Consider the following 11,631-nt stretch of genomic DNA (forward strand, 5'->3'; position numbering starts at 1 on the left):
TTGTAGGTTTCGATCAATAAACCCAAACATTAAATAATCAATGATGTAACCAACTCAGCCAAATTATCTTCCACAAATTTAGCTGCAACTTAATTCTATAATGCGCTTGCTAGATCATGGGGCGGACCATGGCCTAGGCTGGCCACACCCCTGATCCGTCTTTGAGGAAATTTAGCTGCAACTTACCTCGCCACGTGGACCAACCAGAGTCCGCCACGTGTCACCCAGGGAGGACTCCAAAGTGGACCAATCAGGGCACGACACGTGGCAGACATATATCCAATTAGGAAAGGCGGCTTTTAAGGGCCCAAACTCTTAGGCAGCCCAATCAGTCCTAGGTTTCCGTAACCTAGGACTGGGTATGCACTTCGAGACCCTATAAAAAGGGAGATGTTCCCACGTAGGGAACGGGGGGGGGAATACATTCAATCCACACAAATTACGAGATTAAATACTCAGATATTGAGGCTGTCTATGAGAGTTGGATGATCATCTCTCACCATAGAGAAACCTGATCCCACTTTACATTCCGCACCTTTTATCTTCCGAACAAGTTCTAACTTGATCGTCGGAGGCGGAACTCCACCCAACCGGAGTCTCTGTTGGTTTGCAGGTACAGGCGTCCGGAGTCCAGTCTTGGTGTTGTAACTCTCCCGAGGGACACAGAAAACCCCGAAACATTTGGCGTCGTCTGCGGGGAGAGTACCTCTAAGATGGTTTTACAAGAAACTGTACCGCCTCCTAATGAGAAATGGCCTACGACCGGATTTGAGGTCTATTCGGACCATGACAATGATGACGACTTTGAAGTCGAAACATATGCGGCTGCCGACGGTTCACTCAGAACAAGACGCACTCGTCCCATGGAAAGAAGGGAACGGGGCGATGACCAAGCAGGTCTTAGTAAAACATCCGGACTGCTGTCTGGACAGCAACAGGCGGCAAAAAGGCACGACCCCAACTACACGAGACGAACTTATGAAATTCATGACAAGTTTCAAGGGGGAGATAAAGGACCTGATCGACAAAAAGACGGTTGGCTCCAACAGGGTTCAGTCGGCCAAAAAACTTTCTCTCTCTGAGAGGAACAAGCCGGCCAGAGATCGAGAGCCGACTTCGCATCCTAAATCAAAGGAGGGGAAGCGGCCCTTGATCGATCTTACAAAGATCCGATTCCTGAGACAGGGACGAGGAAGGTCATTCGGCACGTCCAGCCGGATGACACAAAGAAGACTTACTCTGATGCCCGGATGTTAATTCAGCAGAAGAAGAGTCAACAACTGTCTAAGTCGGCTTCAACATCGAGTTACCCAGACAGCTTTCAGAATACCTCAATGAGGTATTCGCAATCAAACCGAGAGGGTCAGTCAGGCGGCTTGTCCGTCCACTATGGCCCTCAAATAATCCATTCAGCTCCGTATGTGCCTCAGCAGCCATACATGTCGTATGGACAACCTTACATGCAATCGGCCCTCTTTAGGGGGCAGGCGGCACAAAACGTCCAACCTTTGGACTGGCAGCTCCGTCTGCTAAAAATTGGGGAACAACATTCTACGTTCTCCAAGGAAATAACTGTGGCGGCATAGCTGGCCAAGGTTAAAAATGTTATGGTAGGTACTTATGATGGTACCAATAATCCAGAAGATCACCTCATGGCTTACTCCAACCTCATGTATTTACAAGGGTTGGATGATGCCGCATGGTGTCGATGCTTCCCAGCCACATTGAAGGGAATCGCCCAACGATGGTTCGACAACCTGCCGACCAAATGCATCAACAACTTCAAGACGCTTGCGTACTTGTTTGCTTCCAACTTCTCTATGAACATCCCTGCTAAGAAAACAAGTCTTGACTTAGGTGCAATTCAGCAGGGAGATAGAGAAGGGCTACGGTCATATATCAGGCGGTTCAATCTGATGAGAATTCAGATTCAAGGGCAGTCTGATGAAGTGACCTATACAGACTTCTTCAAAGGTCTGAAAGACGGGTCGAACTTTAAATTCGACCTCGTCAAAAAGAGGGTTGCTACCCTCCAAGAAGCTCTGATGGAGGCGGACGCCTATATACAGGCGACCAAACTCTGTAACATCAGTAAGTAGTCGGACTCCAAGAAGTCTGACAAAAAAGAGAGTCGGTCATCACAGCCGGCTAAAAATGAAGAAAGTAAAAAGAGAAAAGAGATCTGGGCGGCAGACGACTATGAGCAGCCGTCCCAGAAGAAACAGAAGGATTATAAACCGTACATCCCAAGGTACGAGTTTAACAAGGACTGTTACTCCATCCTCATGGAGATCAAAGACCGGGTGACCATTGAGAAGTCGACTGCTATGAAAGGTTCCGCCAAAAATCGAAACAAAAACAAGTATTGTCACTTCCATGAAGACATTGGCCACGACACCAATGACCGCTATAGTTGGTTTTGGGGATGGAGTTGTGCAAGGTATCTCATCCCTTAGTTGGTTTTGGGGGTGGAGTTGTGCATTCGGTAGACCGGATAGACCTACCCATTCGGCTAGGGGAGAAGGGAGAAGGACGCCACATGGTGTTCCATTTCTTGGTTGTTGAAGAACTGACCGCCTATAACTTGATATTGGGTCGTCCTACTCAAATGAGTCCAAGGCTGTCATCATTCCTTCTCTTATGCTTCTAAAGTTTGAGAGAGATTGTTGAAGAACTGACCGCCTATAACTTGATATTGGGTCGTCCTACTCAAATGAGTCTAAGGCTGTCATCATTCCTTCTCTTATGCTTCTAAAGTTTGAGAGAGATGATGGATCTGTTAGCTCCCTAAGAAGAGACTAGAAGACGGCTAGAGAGTGTTATCTCTCAGACGTCAAGCCCACTGTGGTCGCATCCGGCCATAGTGAGGAATCAATAGAACTTGATGAAATCAAGAAAGCTGCGCCCGCTCCAACAGCAGCCGGAAAAAAGAGAAAGGGCGACCAGTTGTTTGCCATGAAAAAAGAAAAGCAATAGCAATCACTGACCGGTGAACGGCCGGATGAACTCCGTCCTCAACCGGCTGGTGAACACATTGATATCAATCTGGATGATACACGTCCGGAACGTACTGTTAAGGTGAGGACGATTGCTTTTGCAAAACTAGTTGCAGACTTGCACAATTTATTGAAAGAGTTCAAAGCATTTTTACCTTTGAAGTGGATGAGATGCCAGGCATCAGCCTGGATCTAGCCATCCACAAACTCGCTGTGGATCCCAAAAAGAAGCCGGTTAGGCAAAAGAAAAGAAACCATGGCGAAGAAAGAAGTGAGGCGGCAGCCGCCGAAGTAAAAAAGTTGTTAGACGCTGGGTTCATTCGGCAGTTTTACTTCCCAGATTGGGTTTCCAATGTTGTACTTTTCAAAAAGCCGAATGGAACCTGGCGCATGTGTGTTGATTACACAGATTTGAACAAGGGATGTCCAGAGGATAGCTATCCTCTTCCAAAGATCGACAGTTTGGTCGACTCCACAGCCGGCCATGCCTTGATGAGCTTTATGGACGCCTACTCAGGCTTTCATCAAATACTCTTTTGGAAGAGAGATCAAGATAAAACGACATTCATCACTGATAAGGGGTTATTCTGCTATACCGTGATGCCGTTTGGTTTGTAAAACACGTCTGCTACTTTCCAGCGAATGATTAATACAGTCTTCATTAATCAAATTGGGAGGAATGTATAGGCGTACATTGATGATATGATAGTCGAATCCAAGCTACAGACGGATTATCTTGTTGATCTCCGAGAAACATTCGCCACACTCAGGCGGCACCAGGTCATGCTCAATCCCAAGAAGTGTGTCTTTTGTGTTGAGTCCGGGAAGTTTCTCGGATTTCTGATTGATCGAAGGGGAATAGAGGGCAACCCAGAAAAAATATAGGCGGTCATAGACATGTAGTCGCCCCGCACTATTAAAGAATTTCAAAAGTTAACAGGTTATCTGGCGGCATTAGGGAGATTCCTCAGCCCGTCAGGCGACAAGTGCCTCTATTTTTTCCAAGCAATTAAAAAGAAGACTATGTTTGAATGGGAAGGGGGGGGGGCGGCGTTTCAAAAATTGAAAGAACACTTGCACTCTTTGCCAAGGCTTGTCAGCCTTTTGCCAAAGGAAGTGCTATACATGTATTTAGCCATCTCAGATCATGCTCTCAGTGTTGTTCTCCTTGCTGAAAGAGACGGCAGCCAGCTCTTGGTCTATTTCATCAGCCATGTTCTTCGAAATGCTAGATTACGGTACCCTATGGTTGGAAAGTTTGGCCTTGCTCTTTTCATGGCAGTTAAGAAGTTAAAACCTTACTTCTTAGCACATCCGGTAGTGGTTTACACAGACCAACCTATCAAGCGGCCAATGACAACCATGGAATCATCCGGCAGAATGATCAAATGGGCAATTGAACTTCAAAGCCTTGAAATCACTTTTGAGTCAAGGAAAGCAGTGAAGGGGCAAGCGTTTGCTGACTTCATTGTCAAAATGACAAGGCCGGCTGATCCTAAGAACCTTGAACAAATCTGAAAAGTATATGTGGACGGGAGCTCTACAATGAATGGCTGTAGTGCAGGCGTCATATGTCAGTCCCCTGAAGGGGACAAATATGAATATGCACTACAGTTTAAGTTACAAACCTCAAATAATGAGGCAGAATATGAAGCCTTGCTAGCCGGCATCCGCATGTGTAAGGCGACTGGGGCAAGGAAAATTGACGCCTGCTCTGATTCGCAATTGATCGTTAGCCAATACCATGGTGACTATGAGGCCACCCATCCGGCCATGATCAAATACCTGCAGGCAGTCAAGGAAGAGGCTGGGACAATTGATGAATTTCATCTAAGTCAAGTGCCCAGTTCTGAGAACAATCAGGCGGATGCTCTCTCTAAGCTAGCATCCTCCGCCTCCTGTGATACACCGAGGTCAGTATTTTGGGAAGTTATGGAAAAAAGAATTATTGAACAAGATACCATTGGAATTCTGGACCGAGGCTCAACCTCGATGGACAACATCCGGGCGTACTTGACAGACGAAACTTTGCCGGATGCATACCCAGAAGCGGTTGCAATGAGAAAGCGTGTGGCCAGTTTTGAAATCCATAATGGAGAACTTTTCAAGAAGGGTTATTTACAACCTTTATTGAAATGCAACACCCCAGAAAGGGGGCGAGAGGTTTTAGAGGACCTGGGCATTCGGGCTTTTGCACCTCCCACATAGGCGGCAGGTCCCTAGCAAAGAGAGCCAGACGGCAGGGTTACTTTTGGCCCACCCTAGAAGCAGACGCCATGGAAATGGTGAAGAAATGTGATAAGTGTCAAAGATATGGAAAGCTCATACACCGTCCGGCCACTAATCTGACGGCCATTCACAGCCCAGTACCTTTCGCCAAATGGGGTATGGACATTCTGGGACCATATACGCCTACTATAGGCAGACAGAGGTATATCTTAGTTGCAGTCGACTACTTCACCAAATGGGTAGAAGCAGAGGCGGTCAAAGGCATTAAGACAAAAGATGTTATCTCCTTCATTTGGAGAAATGTTATCACCCGGTTTGGGGTACCTATGTCTATGGTCTTTGACAATGGCCCTCAATTTGAGACGCCTGCTCTCAAGAATAGGTTGGGAGACCAAGGGATCTCTCATTGCTTTGCATCAGTCGGCCGTCCCCAAGCAAACGGCCAGGTTGAGGCCTTCAACAAGTTAATCTTAGATGACATTAAAAAGAAAGTTGAAAGAGCTGGCGGACTATGGGCGGATGAGTTGCCGCATGTCCTATGGGCCATCAAAACTATTGAAAAAGGGGCGACTGGTGAAACTCCATTTCTCATGGTTTATGGTGCTGAACCTGTCTTACCAATTGAGAACAATGAGCCGACTCTTCGAGTCATGCTTTATGATGAAGAGGCTAACTAGGAGGCCATGTGGCTAGCATTGGACTCACTCCCGGAACGCAGGGGCAATGCTGCCTTGCGTCATGAAATTTACCGTCTTAGAATGACGAGAGCCTACAATAAAAGAGTACACAAGCGGCCCTTGAAAGTAAGGGACTTTGTGATACGAAAAATGGAGGCAATCGGTAAGGCCAATGAGCAGGGAAAACTGACTCCCAATTGGGAAGGCCCCTACCGGATCTATGAAGAAGTAAGAGGCGACACCTACCGCCTGGAAACACCAGACAGCAGACAGCTAGCCAAAACTTGGAACGTAGACAACTTGGAAAAGTACTACTTCCGAGCCTTATAAATTTTTTGTAAATAAAGGCACATCAATAAAAAGTTGCTATTTGTTTTCATTACTTTTTATTTTATGCATCCTCCAAACGGGAATGCCATCTGTGCAATATGTAGACGGCCTTATTTAACCCTATCATCTACTCCACACGAGTAGATATAACCTAGGTTCAATACTTAGCAGCTATTAATGAGGCCAATAGCTGGATGATGTTTATGAGGCCAATGGTCGGATGATCTTTATGAGGCCAATGGCCGGATGATCTTTAAAAACTACGTCTGCTCCAATATGAGAAGGCGACGCCCATCTGGGTGAAGTCGTCGCAAAGAGCATCTCCCATTTCGGTGGCACATTGCTCTATAAAATTAAAACAAACGGCCTTATCGACTGTCTAGAATAAGATAAGTTTGCAGCCGTTTGAATTGATCAAATGAGACTAAGTTAATGAAACTGCCGACTGTTTTAATACAAGCAGTACCCAGTTACTATCTTGGTCAAATACCTCCTGTTATTGCTCAGGGACAATACAGACGGCTAAATTTGAGGATATAAGCTAAGTCCAATACTTAGCAGCTAATTGAAAAATAAGCTTAGCACAAAAAACTTAGCAGCTAAGCATAGTTCATCTTAGAACTATAATGAGGCCAATGGACGGATAATATTGAACGCTTACCTGCCTGTGCAATGGCCGACTGTCCGCCTGGTTTAGCAATCACCATAGTGATTGATTGACTTGGAAATCAGTCATACTCTCTAAAGTATTAAAAATTTCCAAGTCAATCAATTTACCTTTAAAAACCAGGCACACAGTCGCCTAGGGGTAAAACCAGCCGGTATACAGTAAAAAAATTCATATGAAAAAGCAAGTTAAATACTTATCCAAAATCTATGAAATAAAAAAATTCAAAGACGTCTTGCAAAATGGTCGGCCCAATGGCCGGATGATTCATAAATAAACTTAGTCGACCTCATGGCCGACTAAAAAGTGTTAACCGGTATAACCGGCAAAAATAGTCAAATAACCCGACTCCTTAGTCGGTAAAGATACAAGGAAACACACGGCATGCAGGCCGGAGAAAGTAATACATGGGCATCAGGCCGCAAGAAAAACACAAGGCTTAAGCTTTAGGAGGGGGCTTCTCAATATCGCCAGCCACATCCTTATCCTCCCCAGTCGGCTCCCGGTCTTTTTTGCCATCCTGCTCCTCCTCCTGATCGGACCCCCCGGATGATCCCTCGGTTGAATCAGAAGACTCCTCCTCCTCTTCTTCCTCTTGAGCTTGATTCAAGAGTTTGTCATTGTATTCTTTCGAGGAGGCGGCAAACTGATTCTTCTAGCCGTCATAGCTGGCATCCGGGAAAAGAGCCCCCCAAGTCATCTCTATGATGACATCATAATCCTCCACCATCTGTTTAACCAGAGCCTCCTTCTCCTCCTCAGCCCTTGAAGTATACTTCTTGGCGAGTCGGACTTCCTGGTTTTGCAACCTGGCGTTGAGTTTCTCCACCCGAGTGCGGAGGCCGACTGCTACTGTGTCCGCCTCTTTGAGGGGCGTAAGCTTAGTCTTGAGGTCCTTGACCTTCTTCTCCAACTCGGAGACCTGCCTCTTCGCTGCGTCCAAATCGGCCTTGACCTGCAGATTGGCGGTCGCCTGAGAATATAGTATGTCAGTGGTCAATAATTCATTTTGCACAATTTGAAACATGGCCGTGTCTAGGGAAGAGGCAGAGCGAGCATTCCCATCTTTTACCTCTTTGGTCTTCTCGCTGATTGGTTTTCTAAGTCCATGCACTTGCAGCATAGACTACATTCGGCAAAGAGGAGAAAACATTAGTACAGGCGGCTCAAAGAGTTGCGTGATAAAAGTAAAAAATTATAAGTTAAAATACCTCAGCGAGAAGAGCGAGAATGGCATCAAGGTTGAGTATGCCGACTCCTCTAACCGACTCCCTGTCCTCAAGGGAGATGGCTCTCAGCATAGTCTTGGCCAGCTGTTGAAGATCCGGCCTTTAAGGGGCATCTGCACAATCAACACTTTGTAATTACTTGGTGTAAATTCGACCTATAGACCGGCTGCTTTCAGGGGTACTGGTCAACTGTTGATTGAATTTGACCCTACAAGGGTAAGGCAAAGGATTAAAGCTTGTAATACCTTCGGCCGCCTCCTTCTCCTTTTGGGGCCGGCTACACTCAAGGCCGGTTGGGGACTTAGGAGGATGTGTCCTTCCTGGCCTATGGGCCACATGTTTCCTGGGTCTACCAGGAGTTGACACATCGCCAGCCGTATGCTTTTGAAGCTTCGGGTCCGGCTGCGAAGATAGAGAAGGTTTGGATGAATCGCCCTGCATATAAACCAAAATGAGTAAGCAACAGGCGGGAAAAATAAATCAAAACTTAGCCAAATTGAAGAAAGGCTCACCTTGGGAGCCTGAGCTGCTGGTGGCTCCTCGCCCATCCGCTTGCTTAAAAGGGAGCGGTAGTAGGCGGCTGGTTTCTTGGTGGACAAGAGCTTCTCCATTTCTTTTTCTGCATAAGAAGATTCAAATGGTTAAGTAAGTGGGAAAAAATAGTTAAGTCTTACTAAAAAATTTAAACACAGTCGGTCGACTACCTCTCGGCCTCTCTACACTCAGACCGCAGGCAGCCAGATAATCCCCATCAGACAACCAGTCATATCGGGGAATGTAACTTTGGGGAATGACCTCCTTCACCCCAGTCTCCTCATTGGGCCGGATGGTCACTTTAAAGAGGCCTTTGTCCAAGATCTCCTCCTTGGCTTTTCTTGGTACAAGCAGCAATTCAGATCCGCCTAATAGCTGAGGAGGGTTTCGGGTCCACCAGTTGTATTTTTTGTTCTTCACTTTTTCAGGAGAAGAGACAATGTAGAACTTGCTTCTCCAGTCCTTCCACTTGTTCTCCTTTCCTATTGTCATCATATAACCTTTGTGGCTAGACAAAGTGTACCATCCGGACCCGCTTGCTTTAGGGGTCCGGCTGAGATAATGCATATGGGCGAACACCTCGAAGTTGGGATCCACCTCCAGCATTTCACAGGCGGCAACAAAGCCCAGAATATTTACCCAAGAGTTTAGGGCCAGTTGCCTGATACCCAGCTGGTATCCGTCCAAAATTCTCTCCACGGCCGGATGGAGGGGGAATCTAAGGCCGGCTTGAACGGCCGCCTCATAATAGCCAAAGCATTCGTCCCCGTAGCTGGACCCTTCTGGCCAGACTACGGTGTCCCGGGCATCCGGTACACATAAAATAAAGCCATTCCCATGACATGGTCAGCTCTGAAACTCCCCACCTTGTCAGCCATAGCATTCCGCCTGCCCGCAAGAACATGATGATAGTAAGCAGCAAACTGCTCTCAGCGGGAAGCAGACGACTCGACCCAACCTCGCCCTTTTTTACAGAAAGGGACTCTCTTGCTGCCTCCAGCTGAGAGCGCATTTCCTCAGAGTCATTGGAGGATCTGCCAGAAGTACTTGGTTCAGACTCATTGTCTGAGCCGTCGGACCTAGCGTCCACTTGGGGGGCCCGTCGAATAGAGCTAGAAGCATCACTCTCAAACTACAATACCCGTATTTTTATACGTATTTTAATTTAAATAAGTATTTTCTTAAAAGTATTTAAATAATTCGAAATGAATTATTTAGGATATTCATTAATTTAAAAAGAATGATTTTGATTAAAAGTATATTTTAATCATTAAATAATCTTTTATTTTAGGATTTAAAAATATTGGGGCATATTATTTTATAAAAAGATAACTTTTAAAAGTCAAAGTTTTAAGGAAAGTCAAAATCCTAGTTTGATTAGGAATCCTAGTTTGAGTAGGAAAGAGATTAGAGAGGGCATAAATACCCATCATATGCCTAAGGTGGAGTGCACCCAAATGTAAATTCTCTCTCTCCTCTTAATTCCTTTTCTTCTTAATTTTTCCCCTTCCCCTTTATTTTTAATCACGTTTTAATCAAGTTTAGATTCTAACTCGTCCGATTATTACAAAAAGATAGTGTTTTTCGTGTGTAAACAACATTTTAATCAAAATTCACTACCTTTAGGTAGTGGGCACCACCCTGTCGTGGCCAAATTCAGCCTCTAAATATGGTTTTAGGGCAATTTTTGATTTTTAACGAAGGTCTAATGTTCTAATATAAATTTCAGATTTAGTTTTTAATCAAAAACCCCCAAATTGAAAACCCTAGGTTTCTAAATTAATGAATTTTGATGGAATTGGATTGTGGGTAATTTAACCTATTGAAATTAATGTTTTAAACATAATTGCAGCGATTTTTGATGGTTTAATAAAGCTAGAATTTTTATATAAAGGTTATAATTAGGGTTCTTGAAATAATTTTTAATTACCCATTAATTGGGAATAAAAGTAAGGGTTTTAAATAAAATTTCAGATTTATTTTAGAGGGTTTATGAGGTATTTAAATAGAGTATATATTGCTGGAAATTTGTGTAAAAAAGGTATTAATACTTCTTTATAATTTTGGTATTGTAGAAGACTTTAAGTTGAGTAATTTCTAGCATTGTGGCTAGTTGGAAAGATGATTTAAGGTACGTGCGCGTACTTAATAATTATTTGAATATATAGAGGCATGTTAGACTTTGTTTAATTAATTCCAATTAGTATCATGATAGGTGTTGGTTGGAATTTGTTAATTGGATTGATTTGGTGATTGATTTGTGAAGTATGAATTATTTGGGATGAATTAGTGATTGGAATTAAATATGTTAACATGTTGATATGAACCACACTTTTATTATTGGCATCATAGAGAGAATGTTAATTAAACTAAGTGTTTAATTTAGTTTAGAATATTGAAAAGGAATTTTATTATGGTTCATATAAATTTTATTGATGCTATAAGCACGAGGAAGGAGCTATTTAAACGTCTATGTACACAAGGATTAAATTATATTTTGGTGCCTATGTGCACTTAAGGTGTTTTAAACACCGAGGGGATTTGTGGCGCATTATGCGTTTAAGGTGTCTTTGACACCGAGGTAGATTAAAAAGGGTTCAACAATTAAATTTATGTGGTCACTAATTATTTAAGAATTAAATTGGTATGTTTGATTGCTTGAATGAGTAATAATGAATGACTGTATCATGGTTTGAGAGTCATCACCAAGTATAATAATATGTAAACAACGTAAAGTGAAAGAGATTACGCACCTAAACTCCTGGAACGTATATACCTTGAGTATGAACATATGGGGGGAGTTATGGGGTTTTATGTTTAACCATAACTTCTAATGGGAGTACAGGACGTTGTACATTCCTTTTTATTATGCGCAGGAATTCTGCCATTTACGAGTGGTTTATTTTGTACTGGCACGGTTAGCTCCCCTGTTAGTACCCCTTTATTGGGGCAGGTTAGGGGAAACCCGT

Source organism: Chenopodium quinoa, unplaced genomic scaffold (assembly GCF_001683475.1).
Source record: "Chenopodium quinoa cultivar QQ74 unplaced genomic scaffold, ASM168347v1, whole genome shotgun sequence".
Taxonomy (NCBI): domain Eukaryota; kingdom Viridiplantae; phylum Streptophyta; class Magnoliopsida; order Caryophyllales; family Amaranthaceae; genus Chenopodium; species Chenopodium quinoa.